Source organism: Felis catus, chromosome E2, assembly GCF_018350175.1.
Source record: "Felis catus isolate Fca126 chromosome E2, F.catus_Fca126_mat1.0, whole genome shotgun sequence".
Lineage (NCBI taxonomy): Eukaryota > Metazoa > Chordata > Mammalia > Carnivora > Felidae > Felis > Felis catus.
Genome location: NC_058382.1, coordinates 13405308 through 13423851, shown reverse-complemented (window position 1 = coordinate 13423851; position 18544 = coordinate 13405308). Strand labels below are relative to the sequence as shown.

Genomic DNA, 18544 nt, shown 5'->3' with positions numbered 1-18544 from the left:
TATTTTTTAAATGTTTATTTATTTTTGAGTGAGAGAGAGAGTGGGAGTAGGGGAGAGGCAGAGAGTGGGGGACAGAAGATGCGAAGCAGGCTCTGCACTGCGCTGACAGCAGCGTGCCCGAGGAGGGGCTCAAACCCACGGACCAGACCGTGAGATCACGACCAGATCTGCAGTCAGATGCTCAACTGATTGGGCCACCCAGCCACCCCAAAGGCAAAGGTTTCCTTAAACATAAGGCGAACTTCAACAGACACAGAGACAACCGGACTTAGGAGCTCCCCAACTTGCTCCTCTAAAGTGTCTGCCTCCTCATCAGTTTTCCTTGTTTTATGGATAATTTTTTAAAGTCTCATGCTAATTTTTTTAAAGTAAGTTCTATGTCGGGCTTGCCCTCATGACTGCAGATCAAGAGTCTCGTGCTCCAGGCCGTCGCCATCTTCTCCCCTCCTTCCTTTTTTATGTTGAAGGCACATCTTAGGCTCTTCAGCTCTCTTGAATGTGTTGATCTGCCCCCCCTTCCACACTGCTACCTCCTCTACCCCTCTTTCCTTCCCTGCCCGGCCCTTCCCCTCCCACCTTCGCCCCTCAACTCTGGAGAGTCATTGGAGCTTTGAGCATCCTCCCCACTGTGGACTCTTGAGGGGCTCAGAGACCCCTCGAGCAACCATCTGGGGCGGAAACAGGCTGACGGGGAACAGGAAACAGAGCTCACCACCGACCCTGTGTACTTGTCACACCCCGAGCTTTTTCTTTGAAGGCAGGAAGTTCTCAAGGGCCCCAGGCTTCTTCACCCCAGTTTCTCCCTTAAAGAAATCTATCACACTTCATCTCCCGGAGACAGGAGTAGAAGGCCAACAAGGTGGTCACAATGGCAGGGGAGGAATTGAGGAAGACTAGCCAGTGGAAATTCATGAGTATTTATCCACATTTGAGAATTCCATTGGTGTGTGGATGAGATGCTGAAGACCATGATGTCTGTTTCTTTAATTTTTTTTTTCAACGTTTATTTATTTTTGGGACAGAGAGAGACAGAGCATGAACGGGGGAGGGGCAGAGAGAGAGGGAGACACAGAATCGGAAACAGGCTCCAGGCTCTGAGCCATCAGCCCAGAGCCCGACACGGGGCTCGAACTCCCGGACCGCGAGATCGTGACCTGGCTGAAGTCGGACGCTCAACCGACTGCGCCACCCAGGCGCCCCCATGATGTCTGTTTCTAGAAACCAGTTGTTGCAGAGGTTGGGCCCCCTTCAACAAGCAAAAGTGTATTTCGCATCTGCTTACACATGCAATTCAGCGTTTGGGGTTGATTTGGCAACTCAGGGAGTTTTTATTCTACGAACATCCAGTAAAGCAGGAATTGGAAGAATCAGGGTATCCGTGAACAGAGTCAGGGAAATAAGAGACAAGAAAATGGCCGGCAAGCTGGACAGAGGTTCAGCTTTGGGATTTGTGGAAAATCCCCTTTGAGAACCAAAACGGAAAAGTGCATCCAAAGTTGCCAGAAAAGGAAAAAGTAAAAACGAAAAAAAAAAAAAGAAAAAGAAAAAAAGTGAACCGTGTAGTTTTGATGTCCATATATTGAAAACGTACATCATTTTTATGGTTTTCCACAAAGTCAAAGATTATGTGGCAATACAAGGTTTACATGTATTCTGCAATTCATATGTAAAATGTACATTTTGAATTTATTTGTAAAGCTAAATACTTTTCCCCAGAAAGATTATGTTATCTTTATTGATTTTCCCATAGAGCACTATGAAGTTTTTAACATTGTGGTATAGTTTATATTAATAGTTTATTACCTATCTTGACAGGACTCCTATGTTCCTGTACAGGTCAACCATTTAATAAGCAACCATGAAATTTAAGTTAAATGTTCTTTGTAAACATTTGTCTATTTTCAATGAATAATGATTTCGTGAAGCGTGCCATCTGAAGACTGAAGTTATAAATACACCTGTTTTTGTTATGTAATATTTAAGAAGACTTAAATGTGCACTTTTTCCCATGTAGTTGCTTCATCCTTCTTTCATGAGTTGGGGAATTGTTGCTTTTGTTGATATTTGAATCGTGAAATTAAGACTTTCGAATGCTATTTTCATTCTTGGAAATTTGCTTCGATGTCCCGCTTAAGGCAGAATATGTTCTCACTCCCTTTAGAAAGGAAATGAGGTTGTATATTGATGGCTGAATTTTGGCAGAAGAGCCACACTCTGTGAAAAAAAGGCTGTAAAGCTTGTATAGCCGAGTGCTTATTTTTCTCTGTTGTGTAAATTTGCCTTGGAAATTAGGAAGACAGCTTTCAGAAATCATTAGCAATAGAAGTCATTAGAAATTAGAAACTCATGAGGTTTTGTTCTTGTGCATTCTGCCCATAGTTCTCCTGGCCTCATTTTTCAAGTTTTTTAAATGACATGTTTTTGACGGGATATTAAGTACATACAAGTATTTTGAAACAAATTCCTATGTTATATTATGTCACTCACGGGGAAGAGGAATCCAGAGGAGAGTATATACTGTTTATTTTCTGATTTATTTTTCTGGAATATTGGATACAGAGAATTCTGTGTATTACGATTTTTAATGTCTACGTGCTTGAATTTCAAATATACGCTTCTAATGCTTTTCAGTCTTTGAAACCCCATCATTATGTATCAGAATGCCACGTAGCATCAAGGATTTTGTTTTTGAAAAAGAGGTTGTTAAAATTTTCTGTGGGATTAATACTCCGTAAGTAAACTTGAATAAATGGATTTCTTGATTTACGGTAGAAGCTATTGGAAACGGTCTTACATGTAACGGATCGTGTAAAGCATGTTGAACTCGTTCTGAGACACACGAAGAGGAAGTCACTGATAGACGCAGAGTCCTCTGGCTCAGATGTCAGACGATTTTTGAAATGGAAGGACACTGGGAGTTACTTCGTTCCTTTTTCACCTTCGTCTTCTGAAATTTCTAGCCGTTTTGGAAAGGTAATTTCTTCATGACAGAAATACATGTTCTTATGACCAAGTGTAAAAATAAGAAAGAAATCAATACCAACTGATAGTAAAAAACACACAACATTGACTTTACTACCATCAATCCTTAACCGGTGGATAGGTCAGTGGCAGTATATAGATTCTCAGTGTTGCACACAGCACGTCTCTAGCACGAGTTCATTTTGTGACTGAAAATCTACATCCACAGCTCCGTGTTCCCTCCTCCCCACCCTGACTGGAAGCACAGTTCTCTCTGATTTGACACATTTGACTAGTTTACTTTCCTCACATAAGGGGAATCTTAGGCTAGTTTTCTTTCTGTGACGTGCTTAGATCACTTAGCAGCGAGTCCAGAATGACCTTCTTGTCGAAGACTGGACAACACTGCAGTGTGGACACAAGCCCCTTTCTTCACCCACTCCTCTGTCTGTGCACCTGGGGCGGCTTCTACCTCCTGAGTCCTGGGAATTGCACAGCAATGAACGGGGATGTGCAAGTGTCTCTTCCAAACTTGCTTTCAATTCTTATGGGTATAAAATCAGAAGGGAGACTGCAACATTGTACGGTAAGTCTGTTAATTTGGAGGAAACTCCCACTCCGTTTTTGGGGGCGGGGGTGGGGGAAGGCTCTTTTGACCATCAGGAGCAGGGGCAGCAGCTCTCACAGCTGCCTGACAGGGTGCAGAGCATGTGTGAAGACGACTGGGTGGGGTCTCCAAGGGAGCAGATAGATGCCTAGGACGGCCCAGTCCCCTGTCTGCCTATTTGTTGAGGGACCTGGGATGGAGAGGGGCGAGCTGGACGCTGCTACTTCCAAGCTCTCCTTGCAACAAGGAGCTTGAAGCCCCAGTGCAGTGCAGGCTCCGCATCCCCAGGGCAGCCCCAGGACCCCCGGGTTTCCCCAGAAAGGGTTGTTCCTTGTCTTTCCTCCTCCACAGGGTCTCTCCTGACCCGAGGGGGGCTGTGTGGGAACCTTCAGAGTTTCTCCACCACCACCACCACCCCACCTGAGAATGAGTCCCCTGGAACATGAGTTCTGGGGGCCCTAAACCTTCCCCTAGCTCAGACTTCAAGGCACCTGGCTCTCCTCTGGCCAAATTTGGGCAAATGCCCTGAGGCTGGTCAAGGTGCCTTCAGTCAGCACCTTGTTTGAACTCCTCTCACCTTGACCTTCTGCTGGAGAGATGAGACATCCCCAAAGACCTCTCGGGACACTCACCACAGAGTTTCAGCTTTGGAAACCACCCCCACCCCATCTCCATTCAGCAATTCTCACCCAGGCTTCACACCCTCCCTTTTCCACCCTACCGCCACAACCACGAGCTCTCCTTGGTATCGCCGAGATTTTTCCTACCTCCTTTTTGGGTCCTGGCCACAGACCCTGAGCCACACAAGAGAAAGAAGTCAGGCTAGAAGCGGCGCATGAAGGCTTCAGACACCCCATGTGTTGATAAGAAGTTTATTTGTCCAGTGTGCCAAATCAGAAAGAACCGAGGCTGCAAAGCAAAAGAAAAGTTCATCTGAAGTTTGAGAGATTGGCAGCTAGGAGACACAGATTCTCCAGGACCAGAAACAGCTCAGAGCTGGGAGGAGAAAGAGTTGATCAAGGGAAAACCCGAAGCTTGTTTAAGTGTTTTGGAAAGAATTATGCCTCCTTCAGCAGAAGGAAGCAAGCTAGCTTTCTTCCGAGAAGTGCCGCAGAATGTCCCATTTGTGGTTGGCACAGGCTACAATGTCACGTTGCATCTAGGTGGGGGCATATACAGGACCATCTTTACAGCGGTCTCTGAGCTCCTTGTTAAAGATTCGTAACATTAGTGATTCAATTCCAATGTTTCAGTGAATAGTTGTGAGCGGTCTTATTTGTGAGTCTGGTATAATTTTATAATCGTAGTTTTGTAATTCCTTTTAGAATTTCTCATTTGAAACACAAGTAGTGACTCATGGAGAGAGCTGAGAATACATATATGGTCCACTCAGTGTAGATAAGCTGGTAAAGTAGTTTGCTCTCTTCCAGATGACAAGTATTTCACCAGAGAGCCTGGAATGCACACGTATAACAGCAGCTAAAGCACAACCACTTCTGTGGGTTTAGGAAACATCTTGTCGCCTCGAAAATAATGTCGTATATTTGTAAAGAACTTTTTGACCATCAGATTGTGTACAATGGAAGCAAGATTGCTCAGGGTGTAAACAATGGTCTTCTTCAACAGAAAGTAGCACATCTTTTTTAACCAGTCCGTGGATTTTTGTTGGTTCTCAACACACGTCATGTACAAGTTTGGTATAGACATTGTTATCTTATCCATGACAATGTTAGATAGCATTTCTAGTGTGAATTCCACGACCCAAGGTTTGATATTGAACATGTTTGAGTTGGTAGAGGGCATAGGAGGTTTGCACTAGTTCCCTTTGGGCCAAAAGACCGAAGAGAGCTTAGAGAGCCAGCCTTTTATACTTTCTGGAACCAGTCACTCTCTGACGCCCCGCCCCTACACACAGGCAGGAGCCAATGAGCTCAGCCATTTGGCAGAGGCAAAAAACAAAAAAACAAGGGTTTTTTTTACAAGGGGGTTTTGGTGACCATGGTTACACTGATGGAAAGGCAGGATTTGGGGTTTTTTGTGTGAAGAGGACAAAATTCAAAGGATTTTTTTACAAGGGGGTTTTTTGTGTGAAGAGGACAAAATTCAAAGGATTTTTTTACAAGGGGGTTTTGGTGACCATGGTTACACTGATGGAAAGGCAGGATTTGGGGTTTTTTGTGTGAAGGGGACAAAATTCAACCGGTTGGCCGGTCTGCTCTTAGTGGGAGGTTTGAAAAACATGTCCTTTGTGGTCTCTGTAACCCCCCCTAGAAGGCAAGGTTCTGTCGTGTTCAAGGTTCATGACACTGCTCACCCAAGGTGGAGCCGAACAGCAATGGATTCCATCACAGTGATGCAGATTGATCATGGATGGGGTTTGGAGTGTTGCTTGTGCTTTCGTGTTCTGAGGTCTGGAGAGGAGGAAGCCCAGTCTCTCTGCTCTGGAGCTGTCTAGAACTCGTTCAACATAGAGAGTCCCATCTAGACACTTCAAGGTTGGGAGGGCAATCAACCAGAGGAGAACACTTTTTTTAGTTTCAAAGCAAGGAGAAGGCGTAGGTAACTGTCGATCAGGGTTGTAGGTAAGTGTTGATCACCGAACGTGGTGGATGCGTGGCTGTTTTTCTGATCTTCAACTGGGAGGGCCACGTTGACACAGATGAAAACATTTCAGCCTAATGTAAACATTAGATTTAGCCTTCCGTCGATCTCTAAAACAGAAACCCAGATTGTTGGGTTCTGTTGCGAGATATTTTTTTCAATGTTTATTTACTTTGGAGAGAGAGAGAGAGAGAGAGACAGAGAGAGAGAGCGAGAGAGAGTGAGCCAGGGAGGGCCGGCAGAGGATGTGGGGTGGGCTCTGGGCTGATAGCAGAGAGCGCAGTGTGGAGCTGAAACTCACAAACAGTGAGATCCTGACCTCAGCTCAAGTCGGACACTCACCTACAGAGCCGCCCAGGCGCCCCAGATTGTCTGGTGTTTCAATCAACAAGGCTTTCTAGATTTCAACAAAGAAACGGTGACAAAGAAAGCTGAAGTCTCCAGTGCAATGCCAGCTAGTCAACGTAGACGAAATAGTGCAGTGAGCCGTTCGGTTTCCTCCAAGATTTCACAGATGTGAACGTTTTAGAATTTGGCCTCCGGTCTCCTTTGCCAAACAAAAGGCAACAAGCTGCATCATATCGGACACGAGCGCCTTCTCCCTTGCTGTCCTCCTTTGCCAGAGGTAACGACTTGCTGGTGGGTGAGGGTCTCGTCCTATGCGGGAGACTTTTTACAGCGATTTCACCCATCCTTTTTATATATGTTTGTATTCATCAACAGTCCGTAACATAGTTTCATGTTCGTATTTTACAGAAATGGGTCATAAGCTAAGTACTTTTCGCAGCAGGCTTTGAAAAGCCTCTGAAGTCTTTTTGTACGTACCTCACTGTTGTTCTAGGAATCTCCTTCATTTCATCTGCTGGGCAGGGTCTCAGCGGAGGAAGAAAGCACACCTGTATTCACATGCTGTTGTAGGAAAAAGTAATTTGGTAACTCTCGATGGGTTTCATTCCCAATACAATTTTTGCAGGCTTTTTGGGAGACATGTATGAGGTCAATTCTTGTCTTTCTTTTTCTTTCTTTTTTTCTTTCTTTCTTCCCTGTCTTTAATTTTTTTTTAATGTTTATTTATTTTTGAGAGAGACGGAGACAGAATGGGAGTTGTTTAGGGGCAGAGAGAGAGGGAGACACAGAATCCAAAGCAGGCTCCAGGCTCTGAGTTGTCAGCACAGTGCCCGACGCGGGGCTCAGGCTGACAAGCTGTGAGATCATGACCTGAGCCAAAGTCGGACGCTCAACCGACTCGGCTACCCAGGCGCCCCTCTTCCCTGTCTTTAAAAAGCCACCTGGAATCCACTCTTTTGGTAGAAGACATGAGCATATGCCTCTCAGAAATGAGAGGGCAAGCTCGATGGGAAGCTCATCTAGCAGGAAGGATAGAGAATATTGGAGCAATGTAAGAAGCTTGGTGTATGTATATACAAAATGTGGTAAAATTTTTTTTTCAAGCACAAATGGCAACTGTATGAATATTTGCCACATACTGGGCCAAGACTGCAAATTTTCATCAATGCACAGACATGGAAGGCTCTATAAACCCTGTGGTCGGTAGTCAGAGAACAGAATGAAAAGTATAAGCTGAAAACAACTCCCTGAATGGAAACCATGTGTTTGTAAAACTCCTGCCTGATGAGAAACTACAATGGCAGTGTCACAATATGTATAACTGACAGAAAAATACTTTACAGAGAACACACAGGATGCAACCCAGGGGAGCTTGTGGGGAAATTTTAAATGTTAAGATGCTTAAAAGCAGAAAAAAGGAGCAAAGAATAAAAAATAACCAGAAGAAAAGCACGATAGGAGTCCTAATAACCAACCTAATGCGAGCTTGAGTGACCATTTTCTTATGTTTATTTATTTGTTTTGAGAGAGAAAGAGAGAGCGCATGCCCAAGCAGGGCAGGGGCCGAGAAAAGGAGAGGCCGAATCCCAAGCAGGCTCCTCACCGTCAGCGTCAGAGCCGGTGCCTGGCCAGAAGTCACAAAGTGCCAGATCATGACCTGAGCTGAGACCAAGAGTCAGACGCTCAACTGACTGAGCCCCTCAGGCACCCCTTGAGTTACCATTTTGAAATTTCCATCATTTCAACGGGGAGATTTTACACATTCGTGACCTTATTCTAACCTTACGCATACTCTTGAGAGAAAGAGCGAACACATTCCCAGCTCGTGCCGTGAGACTAGAATAACCTTGACCCTCAAACCAGAAAAAATACGGACAGGAAAAATTACAGGCCAGGAGCAGCATACACAAACCTCCTACAGAAATAGGAACCACAGTCCAGCAGTGAAGGGAAAAGATCACGTGCGTGAATGTGAGGTTTAGTCCAGGAATGCAGTTAGGTTAACAGGAGAAGATCAGTGTAGTTCACAGCTTGAATGGCTGAAAGAAGGGAAATTATGTGACTTTTTGAAAGATACGTTAAAAAAAAACTCTATGTAAGATTCAGCTACATTTGATGACAGAAACCCGTCAACAGAAATAAAATGAAACTTTCTGAAACTGATAAAGCGTGTGTACAAAATGGTAGAGCAAACGTAATTTTAAGGTCAGGCGGCCAGGCTCGGGTGGGCTGCCAACACTGACTTGTAAGGGCGCGTATGGGGTCCTTGAGCGCGCCGAGCCAGACACATAAAAGAAAAGGTCTGAGAAGGAAAAGTGCAGAAACGATGTCATAATTCACATCTGAGAAGTTCTCAGAATCAGTACTGTAGTTTCCCAAGAATGCCTGATAGGAGATTCATATGTGAGGCTGAATGACATTGCTTTATAAGAGCAAGTGTCATTTAAATAATATTTATAGCAGCAACCGGAGAATAAACAAAGAGCTTTGTAAGCAAGGCCTTTATTTATTTACCACCTAAAACTTGACTGAACATGAAAGTTTGCTGTTAAGTGGCGATAACTAACAGAGGACAAATCACCAACAGAAAGGAAAGAGATACCAGGGAGTGTCAGGATCGGGAAGACTCCGCTTGGTGGAACAGCTGTTCTCCCCAAATTATCTGGACAATTACGAACTTCCCAATAAAACTGTCATTGTTTTCTTTCCACTGGACAAGGGAATTCTAAAATTAAAGAGCTTAACAAAGGGCCCCGAAGAAGTGTAACAACGTGGCAACGGCCCTACTAGATAGATATCAAGATGGATCACCGAGCCACACTATAGAAAACTGGTGCTGTGGCTCCACTGGGGACCTGAATGTGGCATCGGCCACCATCCTACTCACACATCGACACTTCATAAGGGAGGTGGCCTGACAGATAAAGTGGGGGAAAGAAGGCAGTTTTTATAAATGAGTCTGAAAAATTGATCACACACACACACACACACACACACACACACTAAATTAGGTAGAGGAACACCAATGTAATGGTAAAAATATGAGTTCTATATTACACTTAATGTCTCTTTAGAAAGGATACTATACGAAAGAGATGTGCAGCACACATAGTTGGCAAAGCATGCCATCCACAATATATAAAGATCCTTGCAATAAAGAAAAACAAACCAATAGAAAAGCTTGTAGATGTCACCCATAGAAGTTGTGTGGTGTCGTAGCAGACGTGAACAGGGAGGAACATTCATAGTGGCAGTGTTTGTATAACATACGAGCAAAAGCAAAACATCCCAAATGTTCACCAGTTGCCAATCGGTGAAAGAAAATGTGATGAGTTCTTACGATGGGAGATGCAGAGACCATCGCCATCCAGGCACACCTGTGGGAGTGAATCCTGGGAATTTTTCCTGAACAAAGCAAGTGGCATGAAATTCAGTGTAATTTCATTTTTGTGAAGGTCAACAACGCTCAATATGAAACGTATGGCTTTTAAGGTTACAGCATGTTGTTGAAAAAGAAGACGTGTAAGGGTAGGGGAATATTTTGCAGAATATGGCGGGGGGTGGGTTGGGCTGGCAGGGGGACTGGTGACAGTATCCATGGTGTGTGAGGTGCTGCTTCTCTTCTTCCTTGAGCTGGGTAAAGACTCATAGGGAGTTCTGCGGGGGGGGGGGGGGGTTGGAGTTTAAAAAAACTTGGTAAATGTTTATTTATTTTTGAGAGAGAGAGGAAGCAGAGTGTGAGCAAGGGCAGGGAGGGGCAGACAGAAAAGAGGGAGACACAGAACTCGAAGCAGGCTCCAGGCTCTGAGCTGACAGCACAGAGCCCGACACGGGGCTCAAACTCACGAACCGTGAGATCATGACCTCAGCCGAAGTCAGACGCTCAGCCGACGGAGCCACCCAGGTGCCCCTGGAGTTATTTTTAAAAATAATTGTTGCTTTCATTCCCTGCACAGATGATATAAGCAATTATTTTGGGTATATCCAATAGTCAATATGAAAACAAGAAAAAGGGGTGCCTGAGTGCCTAAGTCAGTTAAGCATCCTACTTTGTCTCAGGTCATGATCTCATGGTTGATGAGTTCAAGTCCCGCATTGGGCTCTCTGCTGACGGTGTGGAGCCTGCTTCAGAATCTCTCTAGCTCCCTCCTTCCTCCTCTATCTCGGTCAGTCCCTCTCTCTCTCTTTCAAAATAAAGAAAGAAACTAAAAAACATAAATCCTACTTGATCATGATAATTTTTTGTCTATTTGTTTCCTGTTATTGTTAACTCTGCATCTGGTTTACTAACATTTACTTTGATTTTTTTATGTGAGTTTTTATAAAGTTTATTTTATTTTTGAGATAGATAGAGAGCAAGCAGCAGAGGGACAGAGAGAAAGGGAGAGAAAGAATCCCAAGCAGGCTCTGTGCTATCAGCACAGAAAAGACTAGAGAGTACGCGATGCAAGGCTCCAACTCATGGACTGTGAGATCATGACCTGAGCCGAAAGCAAGAGCTGGAGCCTAAAGTGACAGAGACACACAGGCACCCGTTGTCTGCGTATTTGTAGGTGAAATTGGCCCATGGTTTTCTTATCTGGTTTTGGTATGAAGCTATTCAAGTAGCCTCATGTACTGGGCTAGGAAGTATTCTTCTTGTAAAACTTTTTATTTATTCTTGGAGGAGTCTGTTGAAGGTTATCTTTAACTTGAAGATTTGTTAACTCTCACCCATAAAGACCATCAGGGCCTGGTACTGTTTTTTTGACCAAGGGAAATCAGCGGCTCACGTTTTAATTTTTTAACGGTTATTGCTCTATTCATATTAAGACTTTTGTTTTGAGGTAAGTTTTGGTGATTGACATTTATTTTGATAATTGTTCATTTAATCCATATGTGAAAATACATTGGCATAGTTTTTGTGGTAGTCTCTGATAAATTTTACAACCTCTCTTGTATCTTCCTGAGAAGTCCTTAAAGATTTTTATCAACGCATCAATCGATCCCTTTCTCTCTGTGTCTATTTCTGTCTTTCTATCCGAACACCATGGTTTCGTGGGAACTGTACAAGGTAGAGGGAAACTCGCAGCAAAGATTCTCTCCGGGACCAGACTTTAGTCAGGCTGTCTCAGCCATTTGCTTAAGGAGGTCTGATTCGGGCTTCAGGTCCAGTTTGAGCAAGAAACCTGTGAAGGCCGTTGAGCCATAATCCTCCCCCCGTGATATCTGAGCACCCTCCTTTTCTGACCAAATTCCTCACCCCAGCAGCATCTGCTAGGTAGTACGTGATCACTCCCGCTATCTTCAGTAAGAACCCTGTTAGGTCTTCTTGGCAAGAATTACTCTACCTTCTTGGTAAATTTCCACCCACTGACTGCCCCACCCTGCTCCTTGGCTATAAGTCACCACTAGTCTTGTTGATTTGGAGTTGAGTCCAATCTGTCCCTCCTACTGCCAAGCCATTGTAGCAATCGGCCTCAACACAGTGTGCCTCAACATGAGTTAATGAGTATCAGAATAGGTTTTCATTAACACATGGAAACACGTGATTACAATATGGTTGACGAGGGCTACATGAAAGTACATAACAGGGGCTGTGGGGTTACAAGGGAATTGATGAGGGGCTTGTAAAGTTTCAAGACTTTGGAAAATAGTAAGACAAGTGACGAGATGATGTTCAGAATGAAACAACAGACTAGAGAAATAACAAATGGGGGAGACTGAGAGAAATGAGCCCACCTTTATGGGCAGGGCAAGGAAGGACCCCTTAGAGCAAGCGTCCAGGAGAGCTTAGCTGTCTGATGGGTATTTCAGTATTTTACGTCCAAAATGAAGCTCCTGAGTGTTTCTCTTCCCCTCATGTTTTCCCTGAAACACTACCTACCCCAGTTCCCAACATCATAAAATGGTGCCATTGCCCTCTGTGTGTTGAACAAGCCAAAATCTTGATAAGGAGCAGTGAGGACCTTGCATTGTGGATGCACTTTTCAAGTGTGTTTGGGGATATGCGGTGCTGGAGATGGATGCCTTTCCAGCACTTTCTAGCATGTGGCCTGTGAGGTGTGTCCTGGAGTTCTGATGGCTGGACTCAGGAAACTCGTCAGTGGGGATACTTTCAAGGAGAGCAAGGGCTGTAAGAAAAGTGTAAAAATAATGATAATTTACATAAAAAATAAGAGTTCTGGCTGAAGAAGTACAGTGGATGTTCCTCATAATCTTCAGTGTTGGAGAAATAGGACAATTCATACATTCTTTCAGTGTTGAAATGAATTAGTTGACAGGAAAATCCAAACCTTTAAACTTTGGGGGCGCCTGGGCGGCTCAGTTGGTTGGGCGTCCGACTTCAGCTCGGGTCACGATCTCGCGGTCCGTGAGTTCGAGCCCCGCGTCGGGCTCTGGGCTGATGGCTCAGAGCCTGGAGCCTGCTTCTGATTCTGTGTCTCCCTCTCTCTCTGCCTCTCCCCCGTTCATGCTCTGTCTCTCTCTGTCTCAAAAATAAATAAACATTAAAAAAATAAAAAAATAAATAAATAAACTTTGTTTCAGGTGAGACAAGCTGAGTGTCATCGTCAGAAAGAAGGCAGCTGACAGTTCACTGCCAATGTGACTCTTTTCTCCAGATGATACTTCCGTGTGACCCAAGCCAGTGCGGTCCCCAGAAACCCAGAGTGAATTCCATATTATCTGATAGAACGTCTTACACTTGGACTCAGAGACTCAGGTGGGTACCTGTAGGTCCATGTATTGGATCTGGACCCAATGAGTTTTCTGGTTTGCTGGTCACCAGAGATACCCGAGGATGTTCCTTATGCCCCAGCATTGGCCTGTTCCCTTTCCCTTTCTGTCAGCACAGGACCCCCATGGGGACCCTGAAGGTTCCTAGAACATGGTTGGTCACGGGTCTCTGAGGATGAGCTACCTTGGATGCCGTGAGACAGAACCTGCGTGCTGGCAGGTGCACACTCCCAGGCTCTCACAGATCACCCCGGACATATGTCAACATCTATGTTCTTATTCGTGGTCGTGTGAGGACACCTGGTGTCTGAGGGGAGAAGGGAGGATTAGGCTTTTGAGTAATGGTGTGTTTGCTTCTGCCAGTACCCTGCTGATGGTGGATTTTTATTTGTGTTTTTGTTTGTTTTTCAGTATATTCAAGCATGAGGAATTGGAAACAAAAGATAATCAGGAGAAAATGTAGTTTGGATTATTTTATTCTACTCAGACCCATAAAGTAGAGACATGCAAGAAATATCAGTTGAACACAGGAAACAAAGACGAGGGAAGGATGCAAGTGGTTAATAGTGACCTGACCGGTGACTCTGACTCCTTAGCTTCAATGGATAGCACCGTGCTGGCCACCAGCAGGGTGGCCAGGAAACAGCGTCCCAGGCTGTGGCTCAGGAAGGGGCTGTTGCAGGTGGGACCTCGCTCCGGTCCGTGTGGTCTGTCAGCTGTCCCACTGCCCACTCAACTCCATCCCCACCTAGTCTGGAGACCTCCCAGCCCAGGAGAACACCGTGCGGATTGTGTCCTGCTGGACGGACTGATCCTCTCCTCCCACTCCCCTCTGGCCTCTCACAGAAGCTGGGATCCAGCTGAACCAGTGCTCCCCGGCCCCTCTTGGCCACCTTAACTGCACATGTAATTCAAACGTTCACTTCTGGTCTTCACACAGGCTCAGCCTGCACACATCTCCTTCTTCTATTAAAGGTCTTTCCCTACACCTGGCTGCTGAAGCAAGAATCATGAGAGTCACTATTGAATTCTTCTGCTCCTCCCTGTGCTTTGTGGAACCTGTTAGCAAAGCCTCCATAGGCCCCCCAACCTGCCCCAATGTTCCTCCTATTTCTCTACCACCTTCTTGTCCACACTGACCGTGAGTCCACATCGTCATTTCCTACATGGATGTGACCGATTCTAACCAGTCTTCCTAGGGGATTAAGTTCCTACTGTAGCTGTAACAAATTACCACAAACTTAGTGGCTTAAAACAACACAATTTGTTAATCTTAGTGGGCTTTTAAAATTTATTTATTTATTTATTTATTTATTTATTTATTTATTTATTTATTTATTTAGAGAGGGGAAGGGGCAGAGACAGAGAGAGAATCCCAAGCAGGCTCCACACTGTCAGCACAAAGCCCAAACTGGGGCTTGAACCCACGAACCGTGAGATCATGACCCGAGCCGAAACCAAGAGTCGGATGCTTAACTGACTGAGCCACACTGTGAACAAATCTAAAGAGTATTTGAGGGTTGGGCGTTGTGGCAATGTAAACACTTGCATTGGTCAGGAGATGGAAATGGTCAGCAGGAGTTCAGGCAGGCGCGTCAGTGCCCTCTAGTGGATGGTTCCTGCTGCTGGAAGAGCAAACAGGGCCCTGGACAGGAGACAGGAGGGCTCAGCTTGGACAAAGAGCACATTCAGGTTCAGAAGGAGGCATATTTAGAGGGGAAGAACTTATGGCTGCCCGTGGCTCAGCAGCTGGAAGACTGTTTTTTGCCAAGGGTGTAACCACAAATCAGGACACCACTGGGTTATATTGCCAGGTTGGCTGAGGGAAATTCTGTAGACATTGGGATGCAAAAACATACATGACCGCAAATTGCTATGTGATGTCATTAGACACGTCCTCTGATGTTCTCAGCATCCTGAGAGAGGCATCTCAGCCATGAATGCAAAGTCATACTATGGATTTGGAAGAAATATTAAGAAGAAAATTATATCATAGGAGCTTCTCTCAGAATCATACAGCTTGGCATCACTCCTTAAGGATGAATTTACACCCCCCAAAATGGACTTAGTTGGGGACTGGCTGGTGTTGGGGTTTCATTCTCAGCACCTGTGGGCTGACACCCTGCCCTCTAACCCTGTGCCCCTCTCTGAACCACAAGAGTCTCTGATGCTCCATCATTAAGGGGTGAGTTCCTTTTGGTGTCCTCAGCATTCACCTGTCCACCTCCACACTCTGCAGGCGGAGATGGGCCGGACTATCCCTGCACAGGCTCGGGCCGCTGGTTGGCACATATGGGGGCAGAGCCGGGCACCTCCTTGTGGCTAAATCCCAACCACCACCAGAGCCCTGAGCTCCTGGTCTCTGGCTGGGTCCAAGGATATCGCGAAGTTCTGGAAATTGAATCCCTCCCAGAAGACGAGAACCCAGCACTCAGCTCTCACTGGCAGTTCCTTGGAGCTCCAGAGCACAGCTCACACTGGTTCTGCCCTGATCCCATGACGACCCGCCAAGATGTGGCCAGATGGGACACACCAGTCCCAGCACATGGGGGTCACTTTGGCTCGGAAGTGCTTTCCCATGAGGCTGCTTGATGCTGTAATGGGGCCCTTCTCTCTAACACAAAGAAGGTTACATGAGGTGCAGGGTTTGATTGGCTGGGGGCCTCTGAGAGGGCCCAGATCCCTGTGCTTTGGAGGCTGTGCTGGGGCAATGGGAAGACAGAAGACAAGGTTTGTCAAGGTACCAGCCGGGAGAGCAGCATGCAGAGCCAGGGCGCAATCCATCCATGACTAAGTCCCTTGTGAGAAATGGGGCAGTCCTGTCCTTATGCCCAGTGGCGACTCTGAATAGACACTACTTCATCAATAGTGTCTTAGAGGATGAGATGGCAGCCAGGCCAGATATCCAGGCATCCCCATCTGTGCCAGATGACATGCGTCAATAGACATGTGTGAAATGGGTAAGAGAAACCACACCATGAAGCATGTCACCCCCACATGACACCTGGGGGTCAGAACCTGTCCCCTGTAGACACAGGGGCACTGGTATCTTCATGGGAGGAGGCCAACAAGTACCCGAGGCTGTCCCAGGGACAAGCCTTCACTCCTCATAGATTCAGGAGTGACGACAGAGACCTCCTAACAGTGAGCATCTGACACCATTCACTCACAGAAAACAGACATCCCCCACTCCATCTCTACCTTGTGAGCCACTTCACCTATCCCTGGAGATCCTGGGCAGCCTGTGTCCTCATCTTCTCTCAGAGACCTGACCTCAGGTGGAGTTACCACCAGGGGAAGTCAGAGCCCCTCTCGGAACTCAAGGAAGTCAGGAGGTGACTCCTCCCCCCTAGGGTCTCTGATCTGTGGGGATACGTGGCTATGGTCTGCTGAAGACATCTTACCACCCCAAGGAGTCCTGAGAAGTGAGAGGAACTTGCCGTGCAGGATGGGACAGGAGAACCTAGGATCTGAATTTGCTTCCATCTCAGAGGGGCTGAGGCTCCCACAGAGGCCTCCCCTTCCCTAGCAGAGGAACCCTCGAGACTCCCTGGATGAGTCTCCAGGTGGAGCTGCTCCAGCTCCTGGGTCCTATGGGGAGCCTAGAGCAAAGACAGGGACATAGGTGACTTGAACGCAACAGGCCCCAGTGCTGTGATGGGGGAAACAGGGAATTCTGAGGTGTATTCTCCCCAGAGCCCCAAGAGACTCTTCACTGGCCCTTCCTTTGGAACTCTGGGAACAGAGACCACCATCAGAGGCAACATATCCCCTTGGATGGATGGTTCTCCTGACATTGGATCAGGAATCTTCTGGACAACAACTGTCCTCTCCCTGAGTTTACCCTGCACTGGGATGGACTCAGGAAGCCTGGGACCCACAGGGACCAGGACCTGGGCTGACCAGCCCCTCAGCCTGGAGGTCAGAGCCCACCTCTGCCCAGGGCTCAGGGCCCACACATCCTTTGGAGCCTGGTTAGCATCTCTGGTGCAGCCCCCAGCATAGCCTCCAGGGGGCAACATTGGGACACGAAGACAACACAGAGGAAATTAACACATGAAGTTGGTTTTAGCTAAGAAGGTGGAAAAGGAGCTTCACTTCTATCCCCGTTCCAACAGACACTTATGGGGTCCCTACCATGTGCCTGTTCTGTCTTGTCAGCTCCTTCCCGAGGCCTCTAAGGACTCTATTGTCAAGTGTCCCTGTGCAGCTCCCCACTCCCTGCCTTGTGCCATCCATGGGGAAAGGCCAGTGACTACAGGAAAGTCAGCCAGGCAGGGAACAGAGGCTGCTCAGGATGGTCAGAAGCCTAAACGATATTCTACTGTGTTTGTCTTAATTCATTGAAGGCATTTGGGTTGTTTCCATATTTTGGCTATTGTGAACAATACTCTTTGAACATGGGTGTACACATATTTCTTTCAGTTCCTGCTTTCACTTCTTTTGTGTATATACCCAGAAGTGGAATTACTGGATCATATGGTATTTTTATGTAAAGTTTTTTTTCTGAAAATCACCACCATGGCTACACTATTTTACTGTCCTGTCAAAAACACACCAGGCTCCAATTTCTCCACATCCACTCCAGCATTTGTTGCTTTCTGGGCTTTTTTGAAAATAGCCATTCTAATTGGTGCGAGGGAGTACCTAATTGTATTTTAAATTTTTTTGTTTATTTACTTATTTTGAGAGAGAGAGAGAGAGAGAGAGAGAGAGAGAGAGAGAGAGAGAGAGAGAGAATGAGCAGGGGAGGGGCAGAGAAAGACGGAGAGAGGGAGAATCCCAAGCAGGCTTTGCACTGTCAGCACAGAGCCTGATGTGGGGCTTGAATTCATGAACTGCAAAGTCATGACCTGAGTCAAAACCAAGAGTCAGACACTTAACCTACTGAGACACCCAGGAGCCCCTCATTGTAGTTTTGATTTGCATCTCCCTCACAACTGGTGATGTGGAGCTGCTTTTTATGTGGTTATTGGCCATCTGTATACCTTCTTTGGAGACATGTCTATCCAAGAGCTTTGCCCATTTAAAAATTTTTTTTTCAACGTTTATTTATTTTTGGGACAGAGAGAGACAGAGCATGAACGGGGGAGGGGCAGAGAGAGAGGGAGACACAGAATTGGAAACAGGCTCCAGGCTCCGAGCCATCAGCCCAGAGCCTGATGCGGGGCTCGAACTCCCGGACCGCGAGATCGTGACCTGGCTGAAGTCGGATGCTTAACCGACTGCGCCACCCAGACGCCCCAGCCCATTTTAAAATCAGGTTTAAATTTGGTTTTGTTGTTGTCGAGTTGTAGGAGTTCTTTGTAT

At 46.1% G+C, this 18544-nt stretch overlaps 2 long non-coding RNA genes across 2 annotated transcripts in view; one reads left to right on the top strand and one right to left on the bottom strand.

Annotated features, from left to right (window-relative positions):
* Positions 1-5545: 5545 nt before the first annotated feature.
* Positions 5546-14242, top strand: LOC102899130. The gene is made up of 3 exons (XR_442028.5): positions 5546-6794; positions 13046-13220; positions 13646-14242. It is a non-coding gene; the product is annotated as an uncharacterized LOC102899130 (long non-coding RNA).
* LOC109494790 overlaps positions 12925-18544 on the bottom strand; it is a 100775-nt gene continuing 95155 nt past the window's right edge. Inside the window, exon 4 of the long non-coding RNA XR_006590519.1 lies at positions 12925-12983. This is a non-coding gene — a long non-coding RNA (uncharacterized LOC109494790). The remainder of the gene's footprint in view (positions 12984-18544) is intronic.